The sequence below is a fragment of the Cnephaeus nilssonii genome, assembly GCF_951640355.1.
Source record: "Cnephaeus nilssonii genome assembly, chromosome: 3".
NCBI lineage: Eukaryota > Metazoa > Chordata > Mammalia > Chiroptera > Vespertilionidae > Cnephaeus > Cnephaeus nilssonii.
The window spans coordinates 107,276,423-107,301,739 of NC_137074.1; the positions used below are offsets into that span (position 1 = coordinate 107,276,423).

Consider the following 25,317-nt stretch of genomic DNA (forward strand, 5'->3'; position numbering starts at 1 on the left):
CTCACTGGCAGTAAGTCAGAGGGGAGATCCCTCCCTCACATGGGACATCAACAATCAACTCCCAATTAAAATAGGAAAACCCAAATAAAGCACACAAGGGGCATTCCTAGAGCATTCAGCTTAGGTGAACAAAGAAACTGCACCACTCAACCCCTCAAGACACTTTCCACATAAGGCTCTCCCACAAAGACTGGAAGGCATAGCAGTTCTATGTAATACAAAGAAGCAAATACAAAAAAAAGTTAAAGTGGGGAGAGAAAGAAACAATCCCCAAATGAATGAAAAGAAGGAAACTCCATAAAAAAGAACTAAATGGAAGCAAGCAACTGATCAGAAATAGAGTTAAAGTAATGGTTATAAATGGGTTTAAGTAGCTTAATGAAAAATACAAGGAACTCAGTGGGAACCATAGCAGCATGAAAAAAAATATATACAAACCATTAACCACAACAAGACAGAAATAAAGAATAACATATCTGACATCAAGAACACACTGGACAGAATTAAAAGAAGACTGCATGATGCAGAGGATTGAATCTGCGATATGGAAGACAAGGTAGAAATAAATACCCATTTAGAGCAGCAAAAAGAAAAAAGAATTCAAAAGCAGGAAGATAGTTTAAGGGAGCTCTGGGACAACATGAAAAGTAACAATATTTGCATCATACAAGTGCCAGAAGATGAAAAAAGTGAGTAAGAAACAGCAAATATGTTTAAAGAAATAATGACAGAAAATTTCACCAACAAGGTGAATAAAAATACCACACAAGTTAAGACCCACAGAGAGTTCCGATCAAGATGAATCCAATGAGACCCACACCTAGACACATCATACTTTAAATAGCAAATGTTAAAGACAAAGAATCTTAAAAGAAAAGCCCAGAGGAAGTAGAAGGAAGGAAATAATAAAGATCAGAGAGGAAATAAATGACAAAGTGGGGCGGGGGGGGGGGGGGGGAGTACAAAACATCAATGATTCCAAGAGCTGGAAAGATAGATGATGTTGATGAACCTCTAGCCAGTCTCATCAAGAAACAAACAAACAAAAAAGGCCTGTATAACCCGCTCGACCAAGGAAAGTCCATGGCAAGGCCTCCTGCTAGTGTTAGAAGACACCAGGATGAGAACGGTATGGAGGGTGCTGAGTTCCATTTGAACCCAGGGCCTAGAACTTAGGCTGCTGGGTGGAGGATGTGCTGGCTTCCATCTGACCCCCATGACCTCCCTTCCCCTCCCCACAGTCTCGTCCTCCAGGCTACCCATGGATGTGACATCCATAAACCAGTTTGGCCCAGCCAAGAAGTTGATTCGCCCCCTTCCACGCTCCTCAAAAATTACCAGAATGTCCCTAGAACTGAGAAAGTTTGTGATGTTGTGAAAAGACTTTTTCTGCATCAATTGATATGATCATGTGGATTTTATCTTTCAGTTTGTTTATGTGATGTATCACATTTGTTGATTTGCAGATATTGTACCAGCCTTGAATTTCCAGAATAAATTCCATTTGGTCAAGGTGTATGATCTTTTTAATGTATTGCTAGATGCGATTTGCTAATATTTTGTTGAGAATTTTAACATCTATGTGCATCAGGAATATTGGTCTGTAACTCTGTTTCTTTGTAGTGTCTTTATCTGGTTTGGGGATTAGGGTAATACTAGCTCCATAGAAAGAATTTGGAAATGTTCCATCTGCATGTATATTTTGGAATAGTGTGAGGAGGATCAGTGTTTGTTCTCCTTTTAATGTTTGGCAAAACTCCCCTGTGAAGCCATCTGGACTAGGGCTTTTGTTTGTGGAAGTTTATTATTATTATTATTATTATTATTATTACTGCTTCAATTTCATCAGTTGTTACTGGCCTATTAAAATATAAACAGCATATTCACAGACCTAAAACAAACTCTCCAAAAATGTATATATAATAAAAAAGACCCTGAATAGACTCAGCAATCCTGAGAAACAAGAACAAAGTTGGAGGGTTAACAATACCCAATATCAAGCTATATTACAAAGCCACTGTTCTCAAAAATGGCTGGCACAAGAACAGACATATAGACCAATGGAACAGAACAGAGAATCTAGAAATTGACCCAAGCTATTATGTTCAATTAATATTTTGAAAAGGAGGCAAGAGCATACAATGGAGTGAAGACATTCACTTCAATAAATAGTGTTGGAAAAATTGGATGGATACATACAAAAAAAATTAAAGTAGACCACCAAATTACACCATACACAAAAATAAACTTGAACTAGATATAGGACTTAAACGTAAAATGGGAAACCATAAAAATCTTAGAAGAATCCATAGGCAGCAAAATATCAGACACATCTTGTAGTAATGCATTTACTTATACAGTTCCTAGGACAATGGAAACAGAGCAGAAAATAAACACATGGGACTACATCAAAATAAAAAGCTTCTGCACAGCAAAAGAAACCATCAACAAAACAACAGGAAAGCCCACTGTATGGGAGAACATATTTGCCAATGTTACATCCAATAAGGGTTTAATCTCAAAAATTTATAGGGAACTCATACAATTTAACAAAATGAAGATAAACAATCCATTCAAAAAATGAGCAAAGGACCTAAACAGATACTTTTTGGAAGTAGACATATAGAAGGCCATGAGGCTTATGAAAAAATGCTCAAAGTCACTAATCATCTGAGAGATGCTAATCAAAACATCAATGAGGTACTATCTTACACCTCTCAGAATGGCTATCATCAACAAATTAACAAAGGACAAGTGTTGGCGAGGATGTGGAGAAAAAGGAACCCTCGTACACTGCTGTTGAGAATGCAGACTGGTGCAGCTACTGTGGGAAACAGTATGGAGTTTCCTCAAAAAATTAAAAATGGAACTCCCATTTGACCCAGTAATCTCACTTCTAGGAATATATACCAATAAATCAGAAACTCCAATCATAAAGAATATATGCACCCCTATGTTCAAGCAGTACAAATTACAATAGCTAAGTTTTGGAAACAGCCTAAGTACCCATCAGCAGATAAGTGGATAAAAAAACTGTGGTACATATACACAAAGGAATACTATGCTGCTGTAAAAATAAAAGAGCTCTCATCATTTGCAACAGCATGGATGTAACTGGAGAGCATTATGCTAAGTGAAATAAGCCAGTCCAAGAAAGATAACTATCACATGATCTCACTCATTTGTGGAATATAATGAACATCATAAACTGATGACAAAAATAGATCCAGAGACATAGAAGCATCGACCAGACTGTCAAACCACAGAGGGAAGGCAGGAGAGAGGTAGGAGGAGGATAAGAGATCAACCAAAGGACTTGTATGCATGCATATAAGCATAACCAACGGACACCGACCCAGTGGGGTGTGGACATGTGCTGGGGGTGGGAACGGGCAGGGAGAGGTCAATGGCGTGAAAGGAGACATATATAATATTTTCAAAAACAAATAATTTTTTTATAAACAAAAGACTCTTGTCTTTTGAAATGGGGAACCCTAAGAAGAAGCTAAAAATCAAAAAAGAACAATTGATGAGCAAGGTTGTGGTAAACCTTGCGGACTCTAGCTCCCTGGAGGCTTGAATTGTTGCCTTGACTGTCAAGATCTGAAATTACGCAGGACACATGCAGAAACATTGAAAGGACAAAGCTCTCAAGCTCTATCTGCTGATGAGCATTGACCAGAGGAAAAATATGCTCAAAAACATCCATAAGACCAACTACAATGTCTTTGAGAAGACATGGAAGGACTGGGGAATGAGTATACCTTTACCCCTCTGTACTACGGAAGCCCACTGCCACTGGGTGACCTAGAAGGCTCTGTGCATTCGGGTTTACCAGGAGGTTCAAAAGCTGAAGAAGCAAAAAAGGGCCATATAAGCAGCAGCAGCAGCTGGCAAACAAGTCAGATGAATACAGAAAGCTCTTCCAAAGCTGAACCAGAGGCAATCAAGGAAACCCAATGAATTTGGGTAAAGTTTAAAAACAAAACAAGAAACATAGAAAAAGGACCAAAATAAAACCAAAAATGAAAGACGTGAAGTAGCAACTGACATCACAGAAATAAAGGATTGTAAGCAAATACTATAACAATTATAAGCAAAAAACTGGACAACCTGAGAGAAATGGACAAATTCCTAGAAACATACAATCTTTCAAAACTCAATGAGGAAAAATAAAAACTGAGTAGGTTAATAACAACTGATGAAATTGAAGTAGTAATAAAAAAAATCCCAGCAGCCCTAACCAGTTTGGCTCAGTGGATAGAGTGTCGGCCTGTGGACTGAAAGGTCCCAGGTTCGATTCCAGTCAAGGGCATGTACCTTGGTTGCGGGCACATCCCCAGTGGGAGGTGTGCAGGAGGAAGCTGATCGATGTTTCTCTCTCATCTATGTTTCTAACTCTCTATCCCTCTCCCTTCCTCTCTGTAAAAAATCAATAAAATATATATTTTTTAAAAATCCCAGCAAACAGAAGTCCTGGTCTGGACACTTTCACAAGGGAGTTTCACCAAACATTAAAAGAAGAACTAACACCTATCCTCCTCAAACTATTCTGAAAGGTTCAAGAGGAAGAAACACTTCCAAGCTTTTTGTATGAAGCCAGTATTACCCTAATCCAAAAAGCAGATAAAGACACTACAAAGAAAGAAAATTACAGGCCCGTATCCATGATGAATATAGATGCTAAAGTACTCATCAAAATATTAGCAAATCGCATCCAGCAATATAATAAAAAGACCATACACCATGACAAAGTAAGATTTATTTCGGGGATGCAAGACTGGTATAATATTAGCAAATCAGTAAATGTGATACATCACATAATCAAATCAAAAGTTGAAAATCACATGATAATATCAATAGATGCAGGAAAAACATTCAACAAAATCCAGCACCCTTTTTAATAAAAACTCTCAGAAACAGGAGAAAGGAGGGAATAAAGGTCATATAAGAAAACCTACAGCCAACATCATACTCAATAGCCAAAGCTAAAACCATTTCCCTTAAGAACAGGAACAAGACAAGCATGTCCGATTTCACCACTCTTATTCAACCTAGTACTGGAAGTCCTAGCTAGCAATCAAACAAAAAGAAGAGATAAAAGGCATCCACATTGGAAAGAACATTATTCATAGATGACATGATCTTGTACATAGAAAACCCTAAAGACCCCACCAGGAACTATTAGACTAAGTAAATGAATTTAGCAACGCAGCAGGATGCAAACTCAAGATCCAGAAATAGATGGCATTTTTATACACCAATAATGAATTCTCAGAAAGAGAAACTAAAAATACAATTCCATTTACCACTGCAACAACAAAAAAATAAGATATCTAGGAATAAACTGAACCAAGGAGGTAAAAGACCTCTACTTGGAAAACTATAGAACACTGCAAAAAGAAATAGAGGAAGTTACAAAAAATAGAAGTGTATACCATGTTCCTGGATTGGAAGTATTAACATCATTAAAATGTCTATTTGACCCAGAGCAATCTATAGAATCAATGCCATCCCTATTAATATGCCAACAGCATATTTCACAGAGCAATAACAAATATTCCCAAAATTTATATGGAACCATAAAAGAGACAAAATATTCAACATAGTACTGGAAGTGCTAGCCACAGTGATCAGATAAGAAGAAATAAATGGCATCCAAATTGGAAAAGAAGAAGTAAAACTGTCATTATTCACAGATGACATGATAATGTACATAGGAAATCCTAAGGACTCCATCAACAAAATTATTAGACTAAATAAATGAATTCAGCAATGTAGCAGGATACAAAATTAACGCCAAGAAGTCTATGGAATTCTTATATACCAATAGTGAACTTATTGAAAAAGAGATGAAAAAATCCCATTTACCACTGCACACAAAAATTAAGATACCTAGGAATAAACTTAACTAAGGAGGTAAAAGACCTGTACTCAGAAAACTACAGGACATTGAAAAAAGAGATGGAGGAAGACATAAACAGATGGAAGAACGTACTGTGTTCATGGATTGGTAGAATCAACATATTAAAATGTCCATACTACCCAAAGCAATCTATAGATTCAATGCACTCCCCATTAAAATACCAACAGCATTGCCCTAACCAGTTTGGCTCAGTGGATAAAGCCTCGACCTGTGGACTCAAGTTTCCCAGGTTCAATTCCAGTCAAGGGCATGTACCTTAGTTGTGGGCACATACCTAGTAGGGAGTGTGCAGAAGGCAGCTGATCTATATTTCTCTCTCATCAATGTTTCTAACTCTCTATGCCTCTCCCTTCCTCTCTGTAAAAAAAATCAATAAAATATATTTTAAAAATTAAATAAATAAAATACCAACAGCATATTTCACAGATCTAGAAAGAACTCTCCAAAAATTCATCTGGAATAAAAAAAGACTCTGAATAGCTGCAGCAATCTTGAGAAAGAAAAACAAAGTAGGAAGACTCTCAATACCAGATATCAAGATGTATTACAAAATCACTGTTCTCAAAACTGCCTGGTAGTGGCACAGGAAGAGACGTATAGAACAATGGAATAGAATAGAGAACCCAGAAATCAGCCCAAAACCACTATGCTCAATTAATAATTGACAAAGGAGGCAAGAACATAAATGGAGCCAAGACAGTCTCTTCAATAAATGGTGCTGGGAAATTTTGACAGACGCATGCAACAAAATGAAACTAGACAACCAACTTACACCATACACAAAAAATAAACTCAAAATGGATAAAGGACTTAAACATAAGATGGGAAACCATAAAAACATTAGAGGAATCCATAGGCAACAAAATCTCAGATATATGCTGAAGCAATATCTTCACTCATACAGCTCCTAGGGCAATGGAAACTAAAGAGAAAATAAACAAATGGGACTAAATAAAAATAAAAACCTTCTGCAGAGCAAAAGACACCATCAACAAAACAACAAGAAAGCCCACTGCATGGAAGAACATATTTGCCAATGTTATCTTCGATAAAGGTTTTATCTACAACATTTACAGGGAACTTATACAACTTAACAAAATGAAGATAAACAACCCAATCAAACAATGGGCAACGAACCCAAATAGATACTTTTTGAAAGAAGACATAAGGAAGGCCAAGAGACATATGAAAACATGCTCAAAGTTACTAATCATCTGAGAGATGCAAATCAAAACAACAATGAGGTACCATCTCACACCTGTCAGAATGGCAATCATCAACAAATCAACAAACGACGAGCACTGGCGTGGATGTGGAGAAAATGGAACCCTTGTGCACTGTTGGTGGGAATGCAGACTGGTGCAGCCACTGTGGAGAACAGTATGGAGTTTTCTCAAAAACTGAAAATGGAACTCCCATTTGACCCAATAATCCCAATCCTAGGAATATATCCTAAGAAACTAGAAACACCAATCAGAAAGGATATATGCACCCCTATGTTCATAGCAGCACAATTTACAATAGCTATGATTTTGAAACAGCCTAAATGCCCATCAGCAGATGAGTGGATTAAAAAACTGTGGTACAGCCGAAACCGGTTTGGCTCAGTGGATAGAGCGTCGGCCTGCAGACTCAAGGGTCCCAGGTTCGATTCCGGTCAAGGGCATGTACCTTGGTTGAGGGCACATCCCCAGTAGGGTGTGTGCAAGAGGCAGCTGATCGATATTTCTCTCTCATCGATGTTTCTAACTCTCTATCACTCTCTCTTCCTCTCTGTAAAAAAATCAATAAAATATATTGGGGGAAAAAAACAACTGTGGTACATCTACACAATGGAATACTATGCTGCTGTAAAAAGGAAGGAACTCCTACCATTTGCAACAGCATGGATAGAGCTGGAGAGCATTATGCTAAGTGAAATACATCAGTCAGAGAAAGATAAATATCACATGATCTCACTCATTTGTGGATTATATTGAACAACATAAACTGATGAACAAAAACAGATCCAGAGACAGAGAAGCATCGATCAGATGCTTAAACCACAGAGGGAAGGTAGGAGAGGATGGTGGTAAGAGGGGAGAGATCAACCAAAGGACTTGTATGCATGCATATAAGCATAATCAATGAACGCAGACAACAGGGGGTGATGGTGAGGGCATGATTGGGTGGGGGAGCAAAGGGGGCATAAGGACACATATGTAATACCTTAATCAATAAAGAAAAGAAAAGACCCCAAATAGCTGCAGAAAACCTGAGAAAGAAGAATGAAGTTGGAGGAATCACAATACCGGATATCAAACTATACTACAAAGACATTATAACAAAACAGCCCAGTACTGATATGAAAACAGGCATATAGAACAATGGAACAGAACAGAGACACCAGAAATTGACTCAAGATATTACGCTCAATTAATATTTGACAAAGGAGACAAGAGCATACAATGAAGTAAAGACAGCCTCATCAATGGTATTTAAAAAACTGGACAGACACATGCAAAAAGATGAAACTAAACCACCAAATTATACCATACATAAGAATAAATTAAAAATAGAGAAAAGTCTTAAATGTAATGCATGAAAGCATAAAAAATTTAGAATAAAACAGAGGCAGTAAATCTCAGACATCTCACAGAGCAGAATTATTGCAGATACATATTCTAGGACAAAGGCAATGAAGGAGAAAATACATAAATGGGACTACATCAAAATAAAAAGCTTCTGCACAACAAACAAAATCACCATCAAAATGAAAATGGAACCCACTGTATGGGAGAACGTATTTGCCAATGACACATCTGATATGGAGTTAATATTAAAAATATACTCAAGCAAAGGAACAAAAGCAATTTAATTTAAAACGTGGCAGGGAGAAACCAAGATGGCGGCATAGGTAAGCACCTAAATTGCTACCTCGCACAACAATTTCAAAACTACAACTAAAAGACAGAACGGACATCATGCAGAACCACAGGAAAGGCTGAGTGGAAATTCTACAACTAGAAGGAAAGAGAAAAGCTCACGGAAAATCAGAGGAGCTGCAAAGGGCTGAGGTACGGAGACACGCGTGCAGAGAAGAAGGGCGGCTGAGTGCCTGGCTGGCTTTCTCTGGCAGGAGGGAGAAGGAAGCTCCTGACTGCATTGAACCTCAGTTCTGACTGCACTGAACCCCAGTTCCAGGAGAAACCCTGTGGAACCAGGCTCATATGGGGGGAGTCTGGACGGTCAGGTAGAGAGAAAGGCACATGGAGACTTGGAGACTCAGGGGAGCCGTGGTGGGCAGGGGTCTGGATGCGTGCGCGTGCACGAACACACGCAGAGAAGACTGACTGTGGAGGTTGCCGCTGGCTTTCCCTAGTGGAAGGGAGTCGAAGCTCCTGACTGCACTGAACCCCAGTTGTGAATGCACTGAACCCCAGTTCAGGGCAAGCCCCTGGGGACCCACGCTCTTACGGGCGGAATCTGGACTGTCAGGTGGAAACTCATAGGAGCCGCAAAAGGCAGAGGTCCGGAGGTGCACGCGCAAGTGTGCACAGAGAGGACTGACTGCTGACTGCGCCACTGGCTGGAGGGAACCAGAAGCTCCCAACTGCTCTGAACTCCAGTTCTGGGTGAGAATCTGGGAATCCAGAAACTGGACTGTCTGGCAGTGGGAGAAACTCGAGGGCAGCTTTCTCTTAGAGGTGCTTGCAGCGATTACCGAGGGACACTGAGACCCAGGGGCCTTGGGCAGGGCTGATGGGAATCCAAGACTGTCTGCTCAGTCCTGAGACTCCGCCCCATCCAAGCTGAGCACAGAGGCTTTTGCAATTTTGCAAGTCTGGTCCCATAAGGCTGTCTCCAGCACAGAAGGTCTCCCGGTGTAGACATAGCTGATACTCACAGCCAGTTGGCCTGGAGGTCAATTCCTCCCAGTGATACCAACAACAATCAAGACTTAACTACAACAAGGCTGTACACACAGTCCACAAAGGGGTGCACCAGGAGTATCCACCTCAGGTAACTGGGGAGGCCAACCCACTGGGCTATATAGAACACCTAGCACACAAAGCTACCCTAACCAACTCAGGGAAGCAGCAAAAATGCAGAGACAAAGAAACAGATCACAAACAAAAGAAATGGAGGAAAACAAATGACTGGATAGAGAATTCAAAACCACAGTTATAAGATTTTTCAAGAATTTCCTAGAAAAGGACGATAAATTTAATGAGACCCTCGAGGATATGAAAAAGGACCAACTAGAAATTAAACATACACTGAATGAAATAAAAAATATTATACGGAGACCCAGCAGCAGACTAGAGGAACGCAAGAATCAAGTCAAAAATTTGAAATACAAAGAAGCAAAAAACAGTTACCCGGAAAAGCAAAAGAAAAAATAATCCAAAAAGTTGAAGATAGTGTAAGAAGCCTCTGGGACAACTTCAAGTGTACCAACATCAGAATTATGGGGATGCCAGAAGAAGAGAGAGAGCAAGATACTGAAAACCTATTTGAAGAAATAATGACTGAAAACTTCCCCCACCTGGTGAAAGAAATAGACTTACAAGTCCAGGAAGCACACAGAACCCCAAACCAAAGGAATCCAAAGAGAACCACACCAAGACACATCATAATTAAAATGCCAAGAGCAAAAGACAAAGAGAGAATATTAAAAGCAGCAAGAGAAAAACAGTTAATTACCTACAAGGGAGCACCCATACGTTTGTCAGCTGATTTTTCAACAGAAACTATGCAGGCCAGACGGGAGTGGCAAGGAATATTCATAGTGATGAATAGCAAGAACCTACAACCAAGATTACTCTACCCAGAAAAGTTATCATTCAGAATTGAAGGTCCAATAAAGAGCTTCACAGACAATAAAAAACTAAAGGAGTTCATCAACACCAAACCAGTATTATATGAAATGCTGAAAGGTATTCTTTAAGAAGAGGAAGAAGAAAAAAAGTAAAGATAAAAATTAGGAACAACAAATACATATCTATCAACAAGTGAACCTAAAAATCAAGTGAATTAAAAATCTGAGGAACAGAATAAACTGGTGAATATAATAGAATCAGGGGCATAGAAAGGGAGTGGACTGATAATTCTCAGGGGGAAAGGGGTATGGGGGGTGCAGGAAGAGACTGGACAAAAATCGTACACCTATGGATGAGGACAGTGGCGGGGAGGTAAGGGCAGAGGGCGGGGTGGGAACCGGGTGAAGGGGAGCTATGCGGGGAAAAAGGAGAAACAATTGTAATAATCTGAACAATAAAGATTTATTAAATTAAAAAAATAAAACTTGGCAGAAGACCCAAATAGACATTTCTCTAAAGAGGACATACATGCCGGGAACCAATCCTAGCATGTCATAAATACAAGAGTTTCACCAAAAGGTTGGTGAAGCTTGGGGAGCTCAACAAGGGTTGAGTCAAATGTAGTTTACCTGTTGGAAATGGCTAAACGGCACTTCCCCCAAACCTGAATAGGATTGGTAACTGCCAGACAGCTCAGGGCATTTTATTGCCTCCTGTTGGCCAAACACCTGAACAGCTGTAGGCTATTCCCCAAACTGACAATGCTTCTGTATACCCTTTGAAATCTTACCCTTTGAATTGTATATCTCCACCTTGCCTTAGGACAAATTGTGTTAAATAAATAGTACAGGGGTCCTTTCCTGAAGATCCTCTGACCTCCAATGCCTTTCAAAATTATCTTTCGTCTTTGGACTTGTTCTTGAATCTACGCATCAGCCCCTTTCTCCAGAATGCTGAACCCTTTGTAACACTGGGACACAAGAACCCCGGCACATACAAATGGCTAAGAGACATATGAAAAACTGCTCAAAGTCACTAATCATCAGAGAAAGGCAAATTAAAACCCAAATGAGGTTTCACCTCATATCTATCAAAATGGCTATCATCAACAAATCAACAAACAGCAAGTGCTGCCAAGGATATGGAGAAAAGGAGGAGAATACTATTTTTCTGCTTTTGGGAATGCAGATTGGTTCAGCCATTATGGAAAACAGTATGGAGTTTCCTCAAAATATAAAAAATGGAAATTCCATTTGATGCAGTGAACCAACTTCTGGGAATATATCCTAAAAACCTGAAAACACTAGTCAGTAAGAATATGTTCAAAGCATAATTATTTATTATACCTAAGATTTAGAAAGAGCCCAAATGCCTATGAGTAGATGAATGGATAAAAAAAGCTGTGGGGCATTTACACAATGGAATACTATGCAGCTGTAAAAAAAAAAGAGGGATCTCTTACCCTTTGGGACATCATGGCTGGTCCAGAAGAATATTATGCTAAGTGAAATAAGCCAATCTGAGTAAAACAAATATCAAATGATCTCACTTATTTGTAGAAATCTAATGAACAAGATGAATAGACCAATAAATTTGGACCCTAAGCATGGAGGCATGGGAAAGACTGACATAACTTGATATGAGGATGGAGGGATGAGAAGATATAAACAAAAGAACTTATATACTTACTAGAGGCCCGGTGCACGAAATTCGTGCACGGAGGGGGGTTGTCCCTCAGCCCAGCCTGTACCCTCGCCAATATGGGACCCCTCAAGTGATGTCCAACTGCCCGGTGGGATCGGGCCTAAACGGGCAGTCGGACATCCCTCTCACAATCCAGGACTGCTGGCTCCCAACTGCTTGCCTGCCTGCCTTCCTGATTGCCCCTAACCGCTTCTGCCTGCCAGCCAGATCACGCCCTAACCACTCTGCTGCCAGCCTGTTTGCCCCCAACTTCCCTCCTCTGCCGGCCTGGTCACTTCTAACTGCCCTCTCCTGCAGGGTTGATCGCCTCCAACTGCCCTCCCTTGCAGGCCTGGTCCTTCTCAACTGCCCTCCCTTGCAGGCCAGGTGCCTCCCAACTGCCCTCTCCTGCTGGCCATCTTGTGGTAGCCATCTTGTGTCCACATGGGGGCAGAATCTTTGACCACATGGGGGCAGCTATATTGTGTGTTGCAGTGATGATCAATCTGCACATTATTCTTTTATTAGATAGGATAGAGGCCTGGTACAGGGGTTGGGGCCAACTGGTTTGCCCTGAAGGGTGTCCCGGATCAGGTGGGGGTTCCCTTGGGGTGTGGGGCGGCCTGAGCGAGGGGCCTGTGGTGGTTTGCAGGCTGGCCACGCCCCCTGGCAACCCAAGCGGAGGCCCTGGTATCTGTAATTTATTTTCCTTCTACAATTGAAACTTTGTAGCCTGGAGCAGAGCCAAGCCTGGGGCTCCCTCCGAGGCCCGCAGCCATTTGCGTTGGGGTTATAATTGAAACTTTGTTGCCTTAAGTGGGTGGGCCCGGCCAGGGTGTGTGGAAAGCTTTGCTTCCCCTGTTGCCGGCAGCAACCCTGGCCTGCTCTCTCAAGCTCCATTCTTCCGCCATTTGTTTGAATTTGTTTACCTTCTATAATTGAAACTTTGTAGCTTGAGTGGAGGCTTAGGCCTGGCAAGGGCAGGCGGAAAGCTTGGCTTCCTCTGTTACCTAGGAAACCTTGCTCTCTGTGGCTGTAGCCACCTTGGTTTGGGTTAATTTGCATACTCGCTCTGATTGGATGGTGGGCGTGGCTTGTGGGCGTGGCTTGTGGGTGTGTCGGAGGTGTGGTCAATTTGCATATTTGTCTATTATTAGGTAGGATTGACACAGTCAGTGAAGACCTGGCGGGGGGGAGGGTGGGAGAAGTAGACCCCACCAAAAATTTACTAGATTTAATAAATGAATCCGGCAATGTTGTAGTATACAAAATTAACACCCAGAAGTCAATGGCATTTTAAAAAATATATTTTTATTATTTATGAGAGGAAGGGAAAGGGAGAGAGAAAGAAAGAGAAACATTAATGATGAGGGAGAATCATCAATCAGCTGCCTCCTGCAGGCCCATACTGGCGACTGAGCCCGCAACCTGGACATGTGCCCTTGACCAGAATTGAACCTGCAATCCTTCAGTCCATAGGCCGATGCTCTATCCACTAAGCAAAACCAGCTAAGGCAATTGATGGCATTTTTATACACCAATAATAAATTCTCAGAAAAAAAAAAAAAACTAAGCAAACAATCCCATTTACCATCACCACCATCACCACAACAAAAATAAGATACTTAGGAATAAACTTAACCAAGAAGGTAAAAAACTTGTATGCAGTAAAGTACAGGAGTTTGAAAAAAGAGATAAAGGAAGATGCAAATAAGAATATATCATGTTCATGGATTACTATAATTAACATCATTAAAATGTTCATACTACCCAAAGCAATCTATAGATTCAATGCAATCTCTATTAAAATACAAGTGGCATATTTCACAGAGCTAGAACAAATACTCCAAAAATTTATATGGAACCAAAAAAAGACCCCAAATACCCGCAGCAATCTTGAGAAAGAAGAATAAAGGTGGAGGGATCACAATACCATATATCAAGTTACGATACAGAGCCACTGTAATCAAAACAACCTGATACTGGCACAAGAACAGCCATATAGATCAATGGAACAGAACAGAGACCCCAGAAATGACCCAACTCATTATGCTCAATTAATATTTAGCAAAGGAGACAAGAATATATAATGGAGTCAAAACAGTCTCTTCAATAAATGGTGCTGGAAAAATTGGACAGATACATGCAAAAAATTGAAACTAGATCACCAACTTACACCATATACAATAATAAACTTAAAATGATAAAATACTTAAATGTAAGTGGTGAAACCATGGAAATCCTAGAAGCCATAGGCAGCTAAACTTCATATATCTCTAGTAGCAATATGTTTACGGATACATATCCTAGGGCAAAGGAAACTAAGTAGAAAATAAACAAATGGATCTACATCAAAATAAAATCTTCTGCACAGCAAAATAAGCCATCAACAAAACTAAAAGGGAGCCCACTGTGTGGGAGAATATATTTAGCAATGATACCTCTAATAAAGGGTTAATATCCAAAATATATAAGGAACTCATACAGCTTAATGAAAGGAAGACAAACAATTCAATTTAAAAATGGGCAAAGGAACTAAATAGACAATTCTCCAAAGCAGACATACAGATGGCAAAGAGACATATGAAAAAATGCTCAAAGAAACTGATCGTCAAGGAGATGCAAATTAAAACAACAATGAGGTATCACCTGTCCAAATGGCTACCATCAAGAGCTCAACAAATGACAAGTTCTGGTGAGGATATAGAGAAAAGGAACCCGGGTACACTGCTGGTGGGAATGCAGACTGGTGCAGTCACTGTGGTAAACAGTATGGTGGTTCCTCAAAAAAATTAAATATGGAATTGATAAACTGACTCAGTGATCCCACTTTTGGAATATATCCTAAGAAATCCAAAATGCCAATCAGAAAGAATATATGCACCTCTATGTTAATAGCAGGGCAATTTAAAATAGCTAAGATTTGGAAACGGCATAAATGCCAATCAGCAGACAAATGGATTAAAAACTGTGGTTCATCTACACAATGGAATTCTACGCTGCTGTGAAAAATAAAGAAATCTTACCATTTGCAACAGCATGGATGGATATGGAGAGCATTATGCTAAGCAAAATAAGCCAGGCAGAGAAAGACAAGTATCACATGTTCTAACTCATATGTGAAATTTAGTGAACAAAATTAACTGATGAACAAAATAGATCCAGAGATATAGAACAGGAACAGACTCTAGAATCTCAGAGGGAAGGGGTGGTGAAGGTCTGGGGTGGGGACAGGGGCAGGCTAGAAGAGGTTGATGGGGGAAAAGGGGAACATATGTAATATTTCAACAATAAAGACTTAAAATAAATAAATAAAATAAAATAGTTTTATGATTGTGACAGTAATTGATTCTAAATAAAAATCCTGCCTCATCTTTTTTATCTTACTTCAATACTAGTAGAGATCAGATTAGCTACAAACTAACTCAAAAAACACTATCAGAGAACATGTGCTGGCAGTTACCCAAGCAATTTGTTTCTCCCATCAGAGGGCTAAAGCTTCTTTCTGGCTTCTCCCTGGAAGATAATGTGTGGAAACCAATATCTGGTCATCCTATATAAATATTATAATTCCTCAATTATTTAACAAGAAACTCTCTATAACCTTTCAATACCCATACAATAAACCTCAACTCAGGAACCTGGGTTGAATTATCTGTATCCAGGGAATGAAATAAGAAGAAATTGCACATTTAAATTATACTGATGTTAAAAGGATTTGCTTGTACAAGCATTAAACATATTACGATATTTAAATCACCATTATGCACAAAATAATCTCTTTGGAAAATTAACTCAAGGCTGAAAATTTAGTTTGAAAATTATTTAATAATAGAGAAGTCTATAAACTACTATATTCCTTCAAGGATGGGTTTTTAGAATTATATACTAACTAGTGGCCCAGTGCACAAAATTTGTGCACAGAGTGGGGGTTCCCTCAGCCCAGCCTGCACCCTCTCCAATCAGGGATCCCTTGAAGGATGTCCGACTGGCAGTTTAGGCCTGATCCCAGGGATAATATATAAAAACCCTGTCACATCCACAATCCCAGGGATCAGGCCTAAACTAGCAGTCGGACATCCCCCTCACAATCTGGGACCGCTGGCTCCTAACCCCTCACCTGTCTGCCTGCCTGATCACCCCTAACTGCCTCTGCCTGCCTGCCTGCCTGCCTGATCGCCCCTAACCTCTCTGCCTGCCTGCCTGATTGCCCCTAACTGCTTCTGCCTGCCTGCCTGCCTGATCGCCCCTAACTGCCCTCCCCTGCCAGCCTGATCTCACCCCCAACTGCTCCCCCCTGCCAGCCTGATCTTGCCCCCAACTGCCCTCTCCTGCCGGCCTGATCTCGCCCCCAACTGACCTTCCCTGCTGGCCTGATCACCCCTAACTGCCTTCCCCTGCCGGCCTGATCTCACCCCCAACTGCCCTCCTCTGCCAGCCAATTTGGTTCTGATTGGTCAGTTTCTATACCAGTCAGTGTCAAAAGCTCCACCTCCTAGGCAGCCATTGGCTCCTCACACTTCACCCATATTTGGTTCTGATTGGTTGGTTTCTATGCCAGTCAGCATCTCTGGGCCTATCAACAGGGCCTGATCAGAAAGGCGGGGCTGATCAGCAGACCCAGTGGAGACCTGAAGAGAAATGGAGGTGCAGCTGCTGGCCAGGCCTGGAGAGAAAGAGAGAGGCAAATGCTGATCAACAGCTGCCACAGAGCTTATGGATCAGACCCTGCTTCTCTCCTCAGGCCTCTCTCTGGGCCTGATTTGTAGCCCCCTCAGCAGTCAGTGCTGGGTTGCCATGGTAACCCAGCGCAGATTGCAGGACTGACCTCTGGTTGGTTGGGCCTCTGGTTGTTGTGGATGTGACAGGGTTTTTATATATTAGGATAGCCAGAAATGTAAGTGTATTCTTCCATGTCTTTTTATTCTTCCATCCAACAAATATAGCTCAGGACCTACTACTGACAAGAAAATGTGCTAGAGTGGGTAAAAATAAATAAACTAGAATCAATCATATTCTCCATGAGTTTATAATCTAATAAGGAAATTGAAACACATAATAATGACAATTCAAGGTAATATTGTATGACTTCTATGGACCTAACATTGTACCAGGTGCCAATATTCTGGATTCTGGGAGCTCACAGTTTAAAGAAATTGGCAAAAATGCTAACAAGTTAACAGAAAAACAACCTATAAGGACTAAAGTGGTGCTACATAAAATGTGCATTATAAAAGCATGGATGAGAAAATGGCTAATTGAGCCAGCCAGGGATATCAGAGGGGATTGGTTACTTCTGGCATTTGGCAATTAAATTGGGTTTGGAAAAATGGGTAGGATTTTGCAGAGGAGAAAATGAATTTGATAACAAAGAGGGTATTCCAAGCAAAATAAAGAGTATAAGCTGTACCAGCATGGATCCGTGGTTGAGTGTCGATCTGTGAACCAGGAGGAGGTCATCACAGTTTGATTCCTGATCAGGGCATATGCCTGGGTTGTGGGCTCGATCCTCATTGGAGGGCATGCAGAAGGCAGTCAATCAATGATTCTCTCTCATCATTGATGTTTTTATCTCTCTCTCTCCTTCTCCCTTCCTCTCTGAAATCAATAAAAACATTTTTTTAAAGGGGTATGTCAGAAATTGGGAAGATGATAGACACTGGGATCCAATATTTGTCTGTTGCCCTGACATAATTATTTACTAACATCCCACCCCCCTTCACTCTTGAAAATGCTGTCTTTTAAATGATATAGGATATGGTCAACCTACTGAAAGAAAATACCATAGTTCAGAATAACTTATACCTTAGGCATATTAGACAATATGAATGAGAATGAAGAAGCATGTTTAGGCCTGGGCCAGTGTTGTTCAGCTGTTTGAGTGCTGGTCTGTGCACAGAAAGATCTCTGGTTTGATTCTCGGTCAAGGGCATATACCTGGGTTGTAGGTTTGATCCCTGGGCCCAGTCAAGATGCTTTCAGGAGGCAACAACCAGTCTCTCTCTCTCTCTCTCTCTCTCTCTCTCTCTCTCTCTCTCTCTCCTTCTCCTCCTCCTCTCTCTCTTTCACTCTCTCTAAAAAGTCAATGAAAAAATATCCTTGGGTGAGGATTAACAACAAAAAAAGAAGCGTGTTTAGGAATCAAGATTTTTTTTTCTTTTTGTAGGAAATGGGAATATATCAGTAATGTTTAACTGGGGATGTATCAGAATATGTGCATTTTAAAGATAAGAATAGTCAGCTATTTAGAGACTAAATAGGATGTAGGACATGATAGAAAGTATAATATTAAAGGACATAACTAAGATATTAATGGAGAAGAAAATCTAGGTTCTGGTAAAAATCAATAGGACCTTAAAGACCGATCAACGGGAGAGAGAGAAAATGGCAGCTGAATAGGCAGATGTGTCATACCCCTCGTCCTGGGACCAGACTGGAAAAGCAACTAAATCAGAGAACATCCACCCAGAATTAACAAATTATACACAGCTGAGGAGACAATTTACCACAAGGAAGGGCAGAGTATGCCTGAAGAACAGTATTAACAGAGATCTGGGCTTGAGAGGAAGAGCCAGCCAGTGGGCCTAGCCGCAGGGTTCCTCAAACTTTTTAAACAGGGGGCCAGTTCACTGTCCCTCAGACGGTTGGAGGGCCAGACTATAGTTTAAAAAAAACTATGAACAAATTCCTATGCACACTGCACATATCTTATCCTACCTAATAAAAGAGTGATATGAAAATTGACCTTAACTCCGCTACACCCACAAGCCACTCCCACAAGCCACTCCCACCAGCCAATCAGGAGCAAATATGCAAATAAACCCAACCAAGATGGCTATAGCCACAGAGAGCAGGAGGGAGGCTTGGGTTTCCCCAGTAACAAAGGAAACCAAGCTTTCCAACTGCCGTTGCCGGCCTAAGCCTCCACTCAAGGCTAGAAAGTTTCAATTATAGAAAGTAAACAAATCCAAACAGAAATGGCGGCAGCCACTGAGCTGGAAAGAGCAGGAGGCAAGGGTTGCCCCCAGCAATGGAGGAAGCAAAGATTCTGCAGCCCTGGCTGGCCTAGGCCTCTGCTCCAGGCTATAAAGTTTCAATTATAGAAGATACATAAATCCCAAGAGAAATGGCTGCTGACCACGGAGCGAGCAGGAGGCTTGGCTTCGCTTCAGGATACAAAGTTTCAATTGTAGAAGGTAAATAAATTTCAGATACCAGGGCCTCTGCTTGGGTCGCCAGGAGGCGTGGCCAGCCTGCAAACCACCACAGGCCCTTCACCCAGGCCTCCCCACACCCCAAGGGAACCCCCACCCTGATCCAGGATACCCTTCAGGGCAAACCAGATGGCGCCCACCCATTCACTAGGCCTCTATCCTATCTAATAAAAGAGTAATATGCAGATTAACCATCACTCCAACACACAAGATGTCTGCCCCCATGTGGTCAAAGATCCTGCCCCCATGTGGACATAAGATGGCCAGCACAAGATAGCCAGCAGGGGAGGGCAGTTGGGAGGGACCAGGCCTGTAAGGGAGGGCAGTTGGGGGCAATCAAGCCTGCAGGGGAGTGCAGTTAGGGGTGACCAGGCCAGCAGAGGAGGGAAGTTGGGGGTGACCAGGCCTGCAGGGAAGGGCAGTTGGGTGGGACCCAGGCCTGCAGGGAAGAGCAGTTGGGGGGGACCAGGCCTGCAGGGGAGGGCAGTTAGGGGCAAACATGCTGGCAAGGGAGCAGTTAGGCATCAATCAGGCTGGCAGGGGAGTGGTTACTGGGTGATCAGGCTGGCAGGCAGAAGCGGTTAGGGGCAATCAGGAAGGCAGGCAGGAGAGCAGTTGGGAGCCAGCAGTCCTGGATTGTGAGAGGGATCTCCGACTGCCCGTTTAGGCCCGATCCAAGGATAGGGCCTAAACGGGCAGTCGGACATCCCTTGAAGGGTCCCAGATTGGAGAGTGTGCAGGCTGGCCTGAAGCACACCCCCGCCCCCATGCATGAATTTTGTGCACCAGGCCTCTAGTTTTGAAGTAAAAAAACAAAACGGCAAAAACACCCGCATGTGGCCCGCGGGGCCGTAATTTGAGGACGCCTGGGAGGGTGAGGAGGAAGCAACATTGCACCAAATTAACATCCCTTGGCTACATGCATAACATCCAACTGTAGAAAAGAAAAGCCACAGGGCTGCTGGCAACCTGGGAATCTGGACCTACTACCACAGCTGAAAAAGGCTGCACTGCATGTGAAAGGCAGCCTGAAAGGCAACCCAAGCAGCTCGGTGCTTGTTGGAGAGAAACCCGCAGTTTCATGATTGTTTTGTCTTTGCTTTGATTTGCTAAACCCATAACATAGGACTTTTCAATTACAAACACTCACCAGAGGCCTCATCCCCCCATTCCCATCCCAAACCATTCCCCACGTATGCCTCCAACCCCCTGTTGTCCGTGACCAATGGTTAGGCTTATATGCATGCATACAAGTCCTTTGGTTGATCTCTACCCCTTACCCCACCCTCCCCTACCTTCCCTCTGAGGTTTTACAATCTGATCGATGCTTCCCTATCTCTGCATCTGTTTTTGTTCATCAGTTTATGTTGTTCATTATTTCCTATAGATGAGTGAGATCATGTGATACTAGAAATACACTTATAAGAACAGAAAATCAGACAAGCCATAATGGTTATGCTGAAAGGCAAATGAATCAGTCTGTAGTGAGTTTCTTTCTGGACCAACAGTTCTTTTGAGTCCCAATTTCAATGTCAAACAGTTCCTTATGTGTACATGTCAGCAATGATATTTCAGTTCTGGATGGCGGACAAATGGTGGTGATGCAGGTCCGACCCTCTCTGGTTTGGTCCTGGGAATCCTTCAGCAATGCAGAGCTGCTGTCTGCTAGTATGGCAAGGTGTTGTCAGTGTTTTCCATCTCTGGACTGTTTGTCTTCTGTCTTCATGGCTGGAGCAGTCCTGTCAATTCCTCTCTGTTGCAGGAATCCACATGGTCTTGGAGTTGTTTTCTGAAAATATACAAACATATTCTCAACCAAAAGTTAATAAAGGGATATATTCTATAAATTTGACTTGGGATCCAAAAATGGATCTTTATCTGCTTTATTGATGTGTCATCATTCTAGTCTCTGTTGGTTTATTAATATATCTAATTTCCTCTTCCCTGCTACTACTACATTTCCCCTTCTCTTTCCTTTCTCTTCAATCCTCACTTTTTTCTTTTGTTTTCTCTCTTCTCATGCTTTTTTCTTCTCCTAATTTTTTAACTTCTTTCACTTCCTAAATTTAGGCCTAATTGCTCTCTCCTCTATTCTCCTTTTTAAATTTTTTATTTTATTTTATTTTATTATTTTTTATTCTTGTCCTCTCAATTCTTTTCTCCCTCCTCTATTCTAAATCAATGTCTTTCCCCTAGTCATCCAATTCCTCAACCTTATTTTTTATATGTAAGCTCTGTACCTACAGATTATGCACCCTTCCCCTTTGTTTCTGGGTGTTTTGTTTGTGCTTTTTTGTTTATTTGTTTGTTTTGTTGTGCTTTCTCCCCATAGTCTTTCTTTTTTTTTCTTCCTATCATTCTTGTTCTCTTTTCTCTTTCCAAATAATCTTTTCTCTAGTGGTTACTTTTATTGGGGTTATAGGTGTCTTATGTACATTCATGTTCTGTTCTGTCTGTGTCTTCTCTTGTCATTTTGTTTAGGTCAGTGCCTTCACAATGGTTAGTGCAATGCTGTTGGGAGTGAGCCAAACAATCCGATATCCTGAGAGGAGACTTCATCCACGAACAGGACAATAACATTCAAGACCCAAATACATCAGGAGAACCCAAATATCTCAAGTAGGGGGCCTCCCAAGAAATCCCAGCTCAAGAGAACTGAAAGACTGCACCATTGGGATCCACAAAACATCTACTACATAAGACCAATTTTTAAAAATCTGGGTGGCCAAGTAGTTGCATCTAATACATAGAAAAAATTACAACAGAATAGCAAAAATGGGGAGACAGAGAAACAACCCCAAAAGGAAAGAAAAGGAGGAATCACCACAAAAGGAACTAAATGGAATGGAGTCAAGTGATTTGTCAGAGAAAGAATTCAGTGTAATGGTTACAAGGATGCTCAAACATCTGGTTATGAAATTCATAAGCATGTGTAAGAATCAACAGAAAATGAAGAATAACATAGATACAATGAAGAACACAAAGAAAGGTTTCCACAGTAGACTAGAGGAAGCTGAATATCAAATCAGTGAGTTAGAAGACAAGGAAGTAAAATACACTCAAGCAACTGGAAAAAAGTTAAAAAGCAGGAGGAGAGTCTAAGGTAGTTCTGGGACAACATGGAATGAAACAATATTGCCATAATAAGGGTGCCAGAAGGAGGGGAAGTGGAGCTAGTTATAGAAAACATATTTGAAGAAATAATGATGGAAAACTTCCCTGACTTTAGGAAGAAAAAAGTCACACAAGGCCAAAAAGCAAAGAGAGTCCAAAATAAAATGAACCCCAAAAGACCGACACCATGACACATCATAATTAAAATAGCAAATGTCAGCAAATGTCGATGACAAAGTAAGAATCTTAAAGGCTACCAGAGAGACAGAAAGTTATCTACAAGGGATCGCCCATAAGACTATCAACTGATTTCTCAACAGAAACACATCAGGCCAGAGGGAATGGAATGAAGTATACAAAGTGATGCAAAGCAAGGGACTGAATCCAAGAATACTCTATCCAGCAAAGCTATCATTCAAAATTGAAGGTGAAATCATGAGATTCACAGGCAAAAAAAAACTAAGGAAGTTTATTATCACCAAATCAGCAATGCAAGAAATGCTAAAGGGACTGCTATAAAAAGAAGAAGTAGAAAGGGAAGAAGGAACACAGGCATACAGAATAAAAATGGCAACAAACAAGTACCTACCAATAATAAACCTTAAATGTAAATGGATTAAATGCTCCAATCAAAAGACATTGAGTGGCTGAATGAATAAGAAAACATGAAACATAGTATATGCTGTCTACAAGAGACCCACCTCAGAACAAAAGACTCTCACACAGTGAAAGCAAAGGGATGGAAAATTTTTTTTCAGACAAATGGAATGGAAAACAAAACAAAACTGGGTTAGCAATATGTATATATGACAAAACTGATATCAAAGTGAAGGCCATAATAAGAGATATGGAAGGACACTTCATAATACTAAAGTGATCAACAACAGGTTATGACACTGCTAAGCATATATGCACCCAATACAGGAGCACCCATATACATTAAAAAAAAAACAACTTGTGAAAGATAGCAAGGGAGAGATCAACAGCAAAGCAATCATAGTAGGGATGTTAATACCCCATTGACATCCCTGGATAAGTCCTCTAGACAAAAAAAGCAAAGAAACAGCAATCCTAAATGATGCTATAGATCAAAAGGAAATAATTGATATCTTCAGAACATTACACCACAAAGCTATGGATTATACATTCTTCTCAAATGCACATGCGACATTTTCAAAGAGAGACCACAGGCTAAGTCTGTACAAATTCAAGAAGATTGAAATCATATCAAGCATCTTCTCAGATCATAATGGAATAAAATTTGAAATCAATTACAATAAAAACAATAAAAAACAGTCAGGAAAGAGGAGACAAAATGGCAGCAGAATAGGCAGATGTGTCCCGAACCTTGTCCCAGAGCAGATAGAAGGAGAAACTAAATCAAATAACATCCACCCCAAATTGGCAAAGTAGATACAGCTGGTGAGACAATTTGCAGCCAGGAAGGGCAGAGGATGCCAGGAGAATGGTAAAATCAGGGATCAGGGCTGGAGAGAATTGGGAGACCTCCAAGTCCAGAGGGTCAGAAGGAAGGCACATGACACCAAGGCCATGTCCGTTGGGACAGGTGTAACATCTGACTGTGTAAAGGAAGTCAACAGGGCTGCTGGCGGCAGGAGATTCTAGATCTAAGCCCACAGCCTGAACAACTGCCCAAGCCGCACAGTGCCAGGGGGAGAGGGGCTCACAGTGGAACAGCTCTTTCCCTTCTTTTTGGTCTTCGTTTTTATTCATTAAACCCAATTCATAGGAACTTTCAAATACAAGCACTCACCTGTGGCTGAGGTACAGGTGGAGGTGCGGACTTGTGGAGTTTGGAGAGAAGCTGGGGAGAAGAGCAGGTTGTGGAGAGGTGGCCAGGAGTCTGTCACTGAGACAAACCTGACACACCGGACGTAGGCAGCCATTTTCTCCTGAAGAGATAGCCCCTCCCTGCAGTCTCCAGACAACCAGTACAGCCACACCCAGACTATACCCTGAGTGTTACAAAGGATACAAAAAAAAAATTCTGGGCTGAAGATAGGCCATTCAGTCCCAGCAACCTCCCCAACTGTAGCCCTGTCAGAAACAGCTGCTTGAAAGATTAAGACTAACAGTGGGCAGACAGGTTAAGTGGGAAGATTGGTCCTGCCAGCTGGCAGTCAAGGCTGTAGGGATAGACACCAACAGAGGAGCAATGGACCTCTTGGAATTTCAACAATATAACAGTAAAATGAGAAGTGGCAGACAGTAAAGAAGAGTGGGGTCTTAAACCAGCCCCCATGGGACGTTAAAACTTGATGGAAACTTCAGGTTTTTTAAATTTCTTTATTGATTAAGGTATTACATATTTGTCCTCATCCCCCCATTCCCATCCCAAAACCCTCCGCACGCATGCCCCCACCCCCTTATTGTCTGTGAACACTGGTTAGGCTTATATGCATGCATACAAGTCCTTTGGTTGATCTCTCCCCCTTATCCCTATGCTCCCTTACCTTCCCTCTGAGGTTTGACAGTCTGATCGATGCTTCCCTGTCTCCAGGTCTGTTTTTGTTCATCAGTTTATGTTGTTCATTATTTTCCATAGATGAGTGAGATC

The 25,317-nt window shown here is 41.3% G+C and overlaps 1 pseudogene across 1 annotated transcript; it reads left to right on the top strand.

Annotated features, from left to right (window-relative positions):
* Positions 1–518: 518 nt before the first annotated feature.
* LOC307096781 (small ribosomal subunit protein uS15m-like) lies at positions 519–3,963 on the top strand (annotated as a pseudogene). The gene is made up of 2 exons: positions 519–556; positions 3,469–3,963. The product of its transcript is annotated as a small ribosomal subunit protein uS15m-like (transcript).
* The last annotated feature ends 21,354 nt before the right edge of the window (positions 3,964–25,317 follow it).